Here is a 13208-nt window from a genome sequence, read left to right as displayed (position 1 = left end):
GGCCTGCTCCGCCCGCCCGGCGCCAGCGCTCGCTCGGCGCGCGGGGTCCCCAGGGCTGGCCACTGCTATTCTTTTTACTTGCATGGTCTCTCGAATTTAGAAGAGTTCTTTCAGTTTTGTTTTAACAAAAATCAAGATTTACTGCCAAGTCAAGGTCCCCCTTCATTTGAGCATTATCATCATTTCTTTAGATGCCTCTACTAGAGCTTATAGTATCTTGAAGACGCACACACACACACACACACACACACACACTCACACATTATATACATGTATTCTTTTTAAAATTACTTTTGAAGAAGTTGTTTAAGTTTTAGTTTTTTGCTATAGGGTATATGCACTTGAGGGAGAGAGGTGTAAACAGAGAGAAGAAGGGTGAGAAATCACCCCAGCTTGCAGGAGTGGGGGAGGGCACCTCTGCAGTCCCTTCCCCTCCATTCTTTCCTTCGGATTTGGGCATGGGTAAACATGTGATTTTCAAGTCATGAATCATGCAGTTGGCCCTATGGGATCCCGTGCCTTAGCCTCCACACCACCTGCTGGCCCAACGCTTTTCTTACTCATGATAGAGTGAGTGCATATGCATGTGTGTGAGAGTGAGAGAGGAGCAGCCTCTGTGGGGTCCGGCCACGCTGTCTGCGAGACCTCCACCCCAGCAGACCCTGAACACGTGTGCTCACAGCCAGTGTGTTTCAGGTTGACCAGACGGGGATTTGAACCACGGTTGTCAGGTGTGATCTGGCTTCTCTTGAGCAATGCACGACCTCTATGCCACAAAGCTGGCCGTGTGTGTATGTGTATGTGTGTTCTTGTAATGAAAACACACACACACACACACACACACACGCAGCATAACAGGTCTTTGCTTATTTCATTACACCCTTGAAAGATTTGTCTTATTTAATCAAAATTTGCATAAATTTCCAGCTGATTCAAAAGTTTTTATTAGAAGCCAAACAGTGACACAGCAGTCAAATGTGACACTGCAAGACTGACCCATATAGGAAGGTTCTGAGTTTGTGTCCTGGGCCCTCCCTGAGGCTGCTGGGCACATGCATGTCCGTAATCCAGGGCCAGCTAAGCTGGAGTGGGGGCATGGTGCTAAAACCTTGTTGAGTACTGCTTCTCTGTCTCTCTTGCTCATGGAAGAAATAAATAAATAAGCTTTAAAAAAATTTAAAAAGCTTTTATTATAAAAAATCTCAGATTTTTCCCTACTCTATTAAATATGGTTTGAAAATAGTTATTTACTATAATGAAGTAACTTTAATATAACCTGCTTACTAATAACTAAAGAAGCACTCAGGGTTGCTGGGTTGTGCATTGTCTTAATTCAAAGTTAAAGGAAGAGCTAGCCTTACAGCAATTCCCTTACAGGAATTGCTCTATTTCTGCTCGTTTAAGTCAGACGGACTATTCTCCATCGCTGCCGTGTACTAGAAACAGAGACAAAAACGCTGAACAATCTCTCTTGTCTCCAGACCACCTGGTAAATCCACATGAAATCATTTGGGGCTCTTGGTTCTGATGGCTGTGGGCTGCGATTGTTGGGGAGAGTGGACTTCTTATTCCACCTGAGCATCTCTACCTGACTTCCACGGCTCTGGGTGAATGAGGCGCCACCCTACCTTTGACCTCAGTCCCCATGTTGTGGTACCACCCTCCCCTCCTGCAAGGACACACCATGACCTTCCTATTTTAGTGTCTTCTTGTCTGTTATGCTCTCCTTGCCCAGAATTCCTTCTCTTCCAGATATAACCGATCGCATCTGTTTATCAAGGCTCGGTTCTGTTAGTTGAGAGAAATATTGGTGAAACTCACATCTTGTCCCCTCTTGAAATTTTTCTTAACAATTTTAACTCCCTTGTATCTTTACTTCTGTATTCATAGTTGGCAATACATGATTTAGGGCTGGCTCCACAGCCTTGTGATGAATGGAGCTGGAGTCCAAATGGATAACCACGGTTCCAATTCCGGGCCTCCGTGGTTTGGAAAAGCAGACATGTGCGTGTGTGTGTGTGTGTGTGCATGTGTGCGTGTGTGTGCGTGTGTGTGTGTGTGCATGTCCCAAATCCTAACAGGATGGAGAAATGGAGAAGGGACTGTGACATGACCACCCCCATTGGGAGTATTTTCTCCCTCTCTCTATCTCTATCTCTGTGTCTTTCTGTCTCTCTCTGGCAAGCACACGTGCCCTCTTGCAATTAAACAGTACACAATTTAAAGCTTGACTATAGGGGCCAGTAGGTGGCATAGTGGTTAAGGATGTTGGACTCCCACATGGCCGACTGTGGTTCGAGTCTCAGACTTGACGGCTTGGTTTCTCACTTTCCTTCTTTCTCTCTCTCTCTTGCTCTGTCCCTCTCTGGTCAAATGAAAAATAAGTAAATAAATAAATAAAAATGAAATAAAATAGTTCTTTAACAAATAAAGCTTCACTGTAGTTTTCTGTTATTTTGCATTACCTGAAAAGATGTGCCGTATTCCTCCTTAGATTAGACGGCACAGTGGCGAGGACAGGGCATCACGTGTTCTCTGAGCCCTCATTGCTGTGCTGAAGGACACCACAGGGGCTTGGCAACGGAGACCTGGGCTCAGACTCTGAAGGTCAAGCTCTTATCTCCATCTTGTTTGGATGAGGAGATTCCCTCAGATAGGAATATTTTGAGGGTATTACTTTGGGTTTATCTTCCCTCTGCACCCTCATCCACTTCTCTTAGAGGAGAAGAGGCTTTTCTGCTGGTCGAGATGGTAGACATGGCTGTGTGTTGGGTGGGTCCCTGCTCCCTCTCACGTCAGCTCTTTCTGGGGCCTGTTAAGTGTGTGGAGTGAGCTGTGGCCATCCAGGTGTAGGGTTAGAGTTGACCTCTCTGAAGAATTCTTCTTCCCAGGCAGCTTTCAAAGTCTGGTTGAGGGAAAAGACATGGGGATTCTATTCTGGTTGTGGAATAAGCTGCAGTCTCCAATTCAGCTAGAATGGGAAGACTTTGTTCTTTGCATAATAAAGCCAATGCTATATTTTAATGCTCAATTTTTTCTATGCCCATTTCTCAACTTGATTAGAACCATGGCACACACACACACACACACACACACACAATCACACATATAATTATTTTTTAAACAGTGAAGAGATTCCTCATCTTTTAAAAATAATTATTAATTTATTTTATCGTTTACTATTAATATTATTTTTTAATTTGCTACAGGGCATATGCACTCATTAGAGAGAGAGAGAGAGAGAGAGAAAGAGAGAGACAGAAAAATAGAGAAAAAGAGAGAGAGAAGGAAAATGAGAAAGCGAGCTCCCAGGTCAGGGACTTGAACCACAGTCGGCCATGTGGGAGCCCAGTATCTTAACCACCATGCCACCCACTGGCCCCCATTCAATTTTTAGTGTGCTCCTTACCTGACTTCTATAGTCCTCCCACTTCACTGGCCCTTGCTCTTGTTTCTTTCAGTCCTTGAGTTCACATCTGTCTGAAATTTTGATTCGATGGAGATCTATATCTGTATTTATAATCTATATCTGTCTATATCATCTATATTTATAATCTATATCCGTCTATATTATCTATATCTGTATCTATAATCTATATCTGTATTTATAATCTATATCTGTCTATATCATCTATATTTATAATCTATATCTGTCTATATTATCTCTATCTGTATCTATAATCTATATCTGTCTATACCATCTCTATCTCTATCTGTAATCTACATCCGTCTATACCATCTCTATCTGTATCTATAATCTCCATTCGTCTATACCATCTCTATCTGTATCTGTAATCTATATCCGTCTATACCATCTCTATCTGTATCTGTAATCTATATCCGTCTATGCCATCTCTCTCTGTATCTGTAATCTACATCCGTCTATACCATCTCTCTCTGTATCTGTAATCTACATCCATCTATACCATCTCTATCTGTATCTGTAATCTATATCCGTCTATACCATCTCTATCTGTAATCTACATCCGTCTATACCATCTCTATCTGTATCTGTAATCTACATAAGTCTATACCATCTCTATCTGTATCTGTAATCTATATCCGTCTATACCATCTCTATCTGTATCTGTAATCTATATATGTCTATATTATCTATATCTGTATCTATATGTAAACCAATCATAAGGTAAAGCAGTTGCCAGCACAGAGGCAGTTATATAATGAGGAATAAAATCTGATTGTACCATCAAGAATTTTTTTTTAAGGTTTTTGCTATGGGATTCATGCATTTGCTAGAGAGAGACAGTGAGAGGGAAAGTGAGAAATCACCCCCTAGGGGTATGGCCAACCCACAACCCCTTCTCCATTCTCCTTCTGGGATTTCAAGTCTCCAGGTCCAGGACTCGAACCGCAGTTGGCCACTCTGTACCACTCTGCCACCTGCGGGCCCCATCCAGCAATCTCATGTGCACTGGGGAAGCTGAGGCAGGTGCACAAGTAGTTACGACGCATGGCGGACTGGGCACTACGACGAGCTGCCGTAATTCCTGCACACTGAATTAGCGCCTACTCCAATCGCACCTCAGTCTCGGACAAACCATTTAAAACCAGGAAACCCTGAAATTGCTGGAACCTATTGTTGCTCTTGGAAAAGAGTGGTTGAAACCAATGCAATAGGAGTCTAGGAAGGGGAGGCAGGTGAGGCAGAAAAGTCAGTAAACCCGGCTTTCTAACCAAGACCTGCTGATGTCTCAGGGGGTGATTCCAACGCAGTCTTTGAGGAGGAGATTGTTGCCTTTCTGGATCCACGTGGCATTTCGCTGTTCTGGACCCTGACGTACCAAGCCACTGGGTTGCAGGAGACACTGACTGCTCTTTGGTGGTGTCCTCTCAAGCTGTCAGCACCTTTTCTCCTCATTCCTCTTTTATAATAACCTGTCACTTGTTAATGGAAGGGCAGGATCCTTGCACCTGTCCCTGGAAGACTCAGCCTATTTTCTTGGGAAATGCAATCACCGGGGATAAAGATACACTATTTCCTTAACTACTACAAATTATTTCTGAAGAAAGTATGTCTCCAACTCCCCTTTTTGGGAGTCTGTAGCAGAAGAAATGCTCCCTTTGCAAATCTTGTCAAGAAATCTGCATTGACAAAACACTGCTCTCATTTTCTTCTTTCAAAAAAAATTGAGAGACAATTTTTGCTATAGGGTATGTGCCCTTGTCAGAGAGACAAGGAAGACAGAAAGCAAGAAATCACCCACTGAGGGGATGGCAACACTGCAATCCCTTCTTCTCCAGCCTCCTCTTGAGATTTTGGGCATGTGCACATGCACCCAGCATGAGTTTTAAGCTGCTGAGTGCAGGACTTGAACCGTGGTTGACTATGTGAGAGTCCAGCAACATAACCATTAGGCCATCTGATGTTCCTCACCATTCTCATTTTCATAGTGATGTGTTTCTCCCCTCAAGAACAAGATGTCTTCAAAACCTTCATGGAAAATATGGGACCAGCAGTTAGCGTAATGGCTATGCTGCTGGACTCCCAATGTAGTTGACCGTGGTTCGAGTCCTAGACCTGGTGGCTTAAACTCATGCCGGGTGCTTGTGCGTGCATGCCCAAGATCCTGAGAGGAGAATGGAGGAGAAGGGATTGCGGTGTGACCATCCCTCCCCGCCGGGGGTGATTTCTTGCTTTCGGTCTCTCTGTTACTCTTTACCTTTCTGGCGAGCGCATGTGCCCTACAGCAAAACAAACAAACAAACAAACAAACAAACACCTCTCAAAAAAGTTCATGGAAGATATGTATTATACAAATACAAGGATTTTAATTTTTTTTGCACTAAAATAAACTTATATTTTAATTAAATTTCCACAAGCTTTCTGAAGTCCTCTCATGTTCGGGATCTCCAGTGGGACAGAACCAGTAAGGTATCTATTATTTACCTGCCTCTGTATGATCTATTATCTATTTCCCCACCTATCTCTGTAGAGACAGGTACAGACACATACAGGTATATGAGAAAGGATTTGTCAGGGAAATCGGCTCACGTGGTTATGGAGGTTATGAAGTCTCACGACAGGCCATCTATGAGCTGGAGACCCTGGGATGCTGGTATTGTGGTCCAGTCCAAGTCCCAAATCCTCAGAACCAGGAAGGTGGTGTAACGCTCAGTCTGAGGCCAAGCACCTTAGGACCTGGGAAGCTGCTGGTGTACACCCTGGAGTCCAAAGGCTGGAAAACCTGGCATACTGACATCCAAGGGCAAAAGAAGAAGAGTTTCCCGACTCCGGGGGAGAGAAGAGAAAAGCACTTGTCTCTCCCCGGCCTTTTTGTTCCATCCAGGCCCCCAGCCAGTTGGATGGTGCCCGCCCACATTGAGGATGAATCCTCCCTACTCAGTCCACCAAGCCACATGCCAGTCTTCTCTGACAGCAACCTAACCTCTCACCTGGGCAGCCCAGTCATTCTTAATCCAAGGTCAGTTCATCTGGGTTTGTCTCTCTGCAGAGGAAGAATGGGCCCAGTGCCTGCTCGACCAGTTATCTGGGCATCCCGCATAATCCAGCCAGGCTGACACCTAAAAGTATTAACTCCTGGTCAACTTGGTACCCATATGTATCTCTTAAATCCTACTTCATCTCCAAATAAAGACAATAAAAGGCGATAGTTCCCTCGACATGGTCCTGTGCACAACGGAAATGTACTAATCCCTTCCTGAGAAGAGGAGGTGAAGTTCTGTGGTGTATACTCTTCTCCCGATAGCCCATCATGCTGTAATGTAGTTACCAGTGCTTCAGTTCTGCTTCAAGTCAATACATCTACGTAACCTGATAAAGAAATGAGAGAGGAAGGAAACAAGGATATTTGCTTACATATGAAAACATGCACATGAACATGTTTTTAATGGAGTAGGGGGAGAACACGCATGACGATGACAGTCCTCATTTCTGTAATTGGTCATGGCTTCATAGCTGGGGTTTTAATGACCTTCCTCTACTACCTATCTTGTGTTCCCTTTGTGTTAATGAGCACCTCTGCTAGTAATGATTCTCTGCCTGGCAGGGGGACTTGAACCTCATTCCAGAAGAATCTGGACCATTAGTAGTCCTGTCTGGATTCCATCATAGTTTTCTATTGATCTTAATCACAGGGCTCATAATGTTCAAGGAAACTTGGAAATCTTCATGGGAAGTGGAATTAAAGTGTGAGTTTAGGATGATGCCAAAAAAGGTGAAATCTAAGCATTTTTTCATAATACATATTTCCTATAAACTTTTTATTTATTTGTTTATTTAGGGTTTTTGCCATGGGGCACTTGCAGTTGCTGGAGAGACACAAAGACAGAGAGAGGGAACATGAGAAATCTCTTCCCCTAGAGGGGATGGCCACACAACAATCCCTTGTCTTCCATTCTCCTCTTAGGATTCTGGGCATGTACAGACAAGGCCTGGTTTGATTTTCAAGTCACCAATTGAGGACTCAAACTGTGGTTGATCATATGGGAATCCAGTGCCTTAACCATCATGCCATCATGCCATCTGCAGGCCTTCCCATAAACAGTGTTGATCTCCGCTGCTGGTGGATTGGGCACTCAGCAGCAGTCAATCTTTGTGAGTAGAAAACAAGGTTGCTGAGCCATTGTATAACCTCTGTCCTTGCTACCATTACCACTTTGCTCAGCAATTTTAGGAGTAACCAACCTACATAACTTTATTTACGTCAGTATTTCTTAGTTGTCCACAAATGTTCGAAGGTATCACATATAAAGTCACCAAATTTCTTGTCTCTTATTAGTGATGGATTAAGAGTATTAAATATAGATACCTTGACTATCTCTATAGTTTACTCGTGGACTATCATTGTTCTCTATGCTATTAAAAGCAAAGTTCTTAGCATTTTTAGGTCAAACCAGAGTAGAGAGGCAATTCCAAAAACACTAAAATTAATTAAGGGAACTTGTCCTTAAAATTCTGTTCCTCTAGAACCACTTTTGGTAACAGAACCTGTATTAACCAGGGTTCTCCAGAGCGACAGAGCTTATAGAATATATACATTAGATAGATGGTAGATAGATAAACGAGAAGGGATTTATTTATTTATTTATTTTTGGAGAGGTTTTTGCTATAGGCCGCGTGCGCTCTCCTGACAGACAGAGCGAGATAGAGAGACAGAAAACAAGAAATCACCCCCCAGGGGAGATGGCCACACCGCAATCCCTTCTCCTCCATTCTCCTCTTGGGATCTTGGGCACGCATGCACACGCGCCCGGCATGAGTTTTAAGCCACTGGTTCCGGGACACGAACCGTTGTCGACTACATGGGAGTCCAGCGACATAGCCATTACGCTAACTGCTGGCCAAGAAGGGATTTATTAGAGGAATTGGCTAATGCAGTTAATGAAGCTGAAAAGTCCCAGAAAAGGTCATCTGTGAACTGGAGACCTTGGGATGCCAGTAGTGTGGCTCAGTCCAAGTCCAAAAGCTTCAGAACCAGGGAAGTCAGTTGTGTCACTCATAGACACACCAGAAATAATGCTGTAGCACCTCCCTAGATCTTCCTTAATCCAATCAATGGGACATCTGAAATTGACCATCATGCCTCATTAGGAGAAATTCATGAAATTAAGGATTTCCATACTCACCCTTGATTATGCATTATTTTGTTGGTTCTGGGCGTAGCAATGGGCTTTGATGGCTACTCTCTGCTACCCTGTGCAACAGAGCAATGTGACATGAAATAGCAAAATGAACATGTGGGCTATTTCAAGACACAGGTGTTTCTGGGGTTCACAGATGGCGTAGCGGTTATGTTGCTGGACTCCCACATGGTCGACTGCTGATCGAGCCTGGGACTTGGTGGCTTGAAATTCATGCTGGGCATGTGTGCGTGTCTAACATCCCAGGAAGAGAATGGAGGAGAAGGGACTATGATGTGGCCATCCCCCGAGGGGTGCTTTCTCACTTTCCCTCTCACTGTCTCTGTCTCTCTCTTTCTGATGAGCACACTGCCTTATGGCAAAAGCTTCTAAGAAAATACAGCTGTCTGTCTGTGTTTGTAGGTTCCACATTTGTAGGAAAAAAATGTTAATGTATTAAGTAGTAAAGCCTACGATGGTACTTAACATACACAGACTTTTTATTGTCATGATCCCCTACAGAATACAGTTTAACCGCTATTTACAAAGACTTTACATTGTATAGGCACAATAAGTAACCTGGAGGTGAACTTTTATTTATAGGAGAATGTGCTTCGGTTATGTGAAAATACTATGCCGTTTTATAGAATGGGCTTAAGCATCCACAGGAGTCCTAGAACCATTTCCCTGGGGATGCCAAGAGACAACTGTATTTTATTTTTGTCCTTACAGAAACATAAAATCAACATTCAAAAGATCCAACATCCAGGCAGGTTCTCCTTTCCAGAGTATTTGAAATTTTGTGCACTAAGCCTCTCTCAGGGTGTAGGTCTTTTACGGTATTCAGATCTCATCTTGATCATCTGATTTGCTTCATTCATTCAACTGTCTTCCTAATTATTAATTTTTTTCTTTATTCATGATAAAACAGGTGCATGTACAGAGGAGAGTGAGAGAGATGAGCACCCTCCACAGGGTGTGGTCACACTCTGACCCCCTCTTCCTCCAGTTTTCTAGCATATTGGCTCCTGGGCACTTGAATGCATGCATGGCATGTTTCAGGCCGACAGGACTGTGTTTCCCTAATTTTTTTTTTTGAGAGATTTTTGCTATAGGGCACATGCGCTCGCCAGAAAGACAGAGAGAGACAGAGAGACAGAAAGTGAGAAATCACCCCCCTGGCAGAGGGATGGCCAAGCTGCAATCCTTTCTCCTTCATTCTCCTCTTGGGATCTTGGGCATGCATGCACATGTGCTGTGTGTGAGTTTAAGCCACCAGGTTCAGGACTCGAACTGCAGTCAACTACATGGAAGTCCATTGACATAGTTATTACACCAATTGCTGGCCCCTTTCCCTAAATTTTTAAAGAAAATATACTCTCAATACCTTTGTTCCATTTTCTCTAATTTCTTTCCTCTTACTCCTTAAAATGGATATATTATATAATATTCTGGTCTATTTTTTAATGTTTGTACCATAATGAACGTGTGCTCACTGTTGGGGGGGGAGGTGAGATCACTCCTCAGAGGGATGGCCAGGCCACAGTGCCTTCTCCATTTTCCTCCTGAGATCCTGGGCATGCATGCCCACGTGGTGCTTGGTGTGATTTTCCAGCTACCAGGTCTGGGACTTGAACTGCAGTTGTCCATGTGGAGTTCAGCACTTTAACCACTGTACTACCTGCTGCCACCCACTTGTCTATCTTTTAAGCTGTTATATTCCAATTATATTCCAATAATTTGGTACAGTGTTTGGACCAAAGTTACTATACTAAATATATCTGTTTAAAGACTAAATGAATAAGTAGAAGATTTAAAAAAATGATTTATGTATTATTATTATGATGATTATTTAATTTGTTATAGGGCATGTGCACTCATGAGAGAGAGAGAGAGAGAGAGAGAGAGAGAAGGAAAGCAAGAAAGCAAGCCTCCAGGTCTGGGACTCAAACCATGGTCAGTCACACAGGAGTCCGTTCCTTAACCACCATGCCACCTGCTGGCCCCAATAGAAGATTTGAAGATATTATTAATGCATAACCACAATATGTCTTGGATTTTTCTTTATTAGTCCTTGTTATCGTCTACTATTTACAGGGAACAGGCATGTTTTCTCAAGGATCCAAGCCTTGCTTAGGTGACCTAAGATACTGGCAACGTACTGAAATCCCGTCATTTGCATCTTGGTTTTTCCATCTTGTTAGCATTCAGTCCCTTGTAATAATTCTTAATGATCTTTTGAATTTCTTTGATGTTCATTGTTATGTCTTTTTTGTTTGTTTGTTTGTTTCTGGGTCTTCTTTTATCTGGATCTTCTTCCTATTTTTCTCTTCTTTTATCTGGGTTGTCTTTGTCTTTTTCTCAGTTAATCTGGCTAATGGTTTGTCAATTTTGTTTACCCTTCCAAAGAACTAGTTTTTCATTTCATTGATTTTTTTTGTACTACTTGTTTTTCTCTATTCATTTTAAAAATAATTATTAATTAAATTAAATTAATGTATTACTTTAATTCGACCAGAGGAGAGAGGAAAAGTGAGAAAGCAAGCCACTGGATCTGGGACTTGAACTGTTGTCAGTCATGTGTGAGTCTAATGCCTTAACCATCAGGCCACCTGCTAGCTCCTCTCTGTTTCATTTGTTTATTCTCTGATCTTTATCATTTCTTTTCTCCTATTACCTCTGGGCTTAGCCTGTTCTTGCTATCATAGCTCCTTTAGATATATTGTTAGGTTGTTTATTTGTAATCCTTGTATTTTTTTTCTTTTGAGCACTAATTGCTATAAACGTCTTTCTTAGTATTCCCTTTGTTGTATCTCAGATATTCTGGAATATAGTATTTGCATCATTATTTGTTTTAAGAAATTAAAAAGTTTCAGTCTTAGTATCTTTAGTAGATTCAAAATCACTCAAGCACATGTAGTTTAGTTGCCACATATTTGTGTGTTTTTAGTGCTCTTTTTTTTATTATTTCACATTTAACTCCATTATGGTAAGAGAAGATGCTAGATAGATATGATTTATTTTCTCCTAAACTTGTATATCTTTATTTTGTGCTCTATTATGTGATTAATCCTAGAAAATGTTCTATGTGCCACTGAAGATTACACATATCCTGTGTTTGTTGGTTGAAATATTCTATGAGTATCTGTCAGATTCACTTGGTTTATGACATCATTTAGCTCCAGAGTCTCGTTGTTTATTTTTTGTCTAGATGATGTATTCAGTGATGAGAATGGTATGTCGAAATCCCCAACAATTAATGTATTAGAGTCTAAGGGCCATTTCTTCAGAGGTGAGTTTATCATTAGAAAAGAGATGTGGTGAAAGGGGGACACTCCTACACTGTTGGTGGGAATGTAAATTGGCTCAGCAACTGTGGAGAACAATATGGAGGTTCCTCGAAGATCTACAAATAGAACTACCATATGATCCAGCAATGCCACTACTGGGTATCTACCCAAAGGACAGGAGAGCACTCAGTTGGAAGAGCACTTGCACAACTAGTTTCATTGCAGCATTATTCATGACTGCTAAGACATGGAACCAACCCAAATGTTCGCAAACAGATAAATGGATTGAAAAATTATGGCACATATATCCCATGGAATACGATTCAGCCATAAAAAACAGTAAGGCCCTGGAATTTGACAGAAAGTGGATGAATATGGAAGATTTATTGCTGAGTGAAGCAAGTCAGGCTATGAAAGAGAAACACTGTATGTCTCCACTTAACATATACTGACTGTCCGCACTCTGGTAGAGACTGAAAGACTGGAGAACATAAAGCATTAAAAATTGTAATAGACACTAGAGACAAAGTGGAAATAGAGTGTGAGAGGGGAAGAGAGTAGGAAAGGAAATTGGGGGGGAAAATGGAGAGGTAAGACACTTGTGGGACACAGATAAGGTTTTTTATCTGTTGACGAGGATGTGTGTAATAGTCTCAACTGGGCTGGACTGAGATGTATATCATGCTGGGTAAAGTCTCTTCACAATCTAAATGATGTATAGTGATTTAATGTATGAATAATAATTTAAAAATAATAAAAAAAGAAAAGAGAGAAAGAGGATTTTTCAAACAGAATAGTCTACACAAAGATGAATGTGATGTATTCCGAGACTTGCAAACAGTTGGTGTGCCTAAAGACTTACTCCACAAAGTAATGTCTGAGGGTGAGACTAAGGGTTAAGGGAAGTTCTAAAAGTGTCTCTTTCTTGTGGCCGAAGAGTTGTAAGGGAGAGAGAAGATCAGATTTTCCCTTTAGACCTTACCATAGCCTTGGTGCTCAGCATGGATGGAGGGAAGTTAGACAGAAGATTTTTTTTCTTCTGTCTTCACTTCTTCTCTTCCTTTTTAGTTTTTTTCCCTATGGGGCATGTTCACCCAACAGAGGGTCGGGGGGAGAGAAATCATGTCCCAGGGAAGATGACCACACCACAATCCCTTCTCATCATTCTCCTCTTGGGGTTTTTGGGCATGCACACACACACACACCTGACATGTTTTTCAAGCTACTGGATCTAGGATTAGAACCACACAGTGAGCCATGTCACCTTAACCACCATGGCACCAGCTGGCCCTAGAAGGATATTTTAATAGTTGAGAT

General features: G+C 42.1%; 1 pseudogene; it reads right to left on the bottom strand.

The window, feature by feature from the left end:
* LOC102493594 (dimethylaniline monooxygenase [N-oxide-forming] 3-like) overlaps positions 1–1647 on the bottom strand; it is a 61329-nt pseudogene extending 59682 nt beyond the window's left edge.
* Between the last annotated feature and the right edge of the window lie 11561 nt (positions 1648–13208).

This window comes from Tupaia chinensis, unplaced genomic scaffold (genome assembly GCF_000334495.1).
Source record: "Tupaia chinensis unplaced genomic scaffold, TupChi_1.0 Scaffold000070_1, whole genome shotgun sequence".
Taxonomy (NCBI): Eukaryota; Metazoa; Chordata; class Mammalia; order Scandentia; family Tupaiidae; genus Tupaia; species Tupaia belangeri.
The sequence above is the reverse complement of the archived record's forward strand: the minus strand, read 5'-3'. Positions and strand labels throughout refer to the sequence as shown.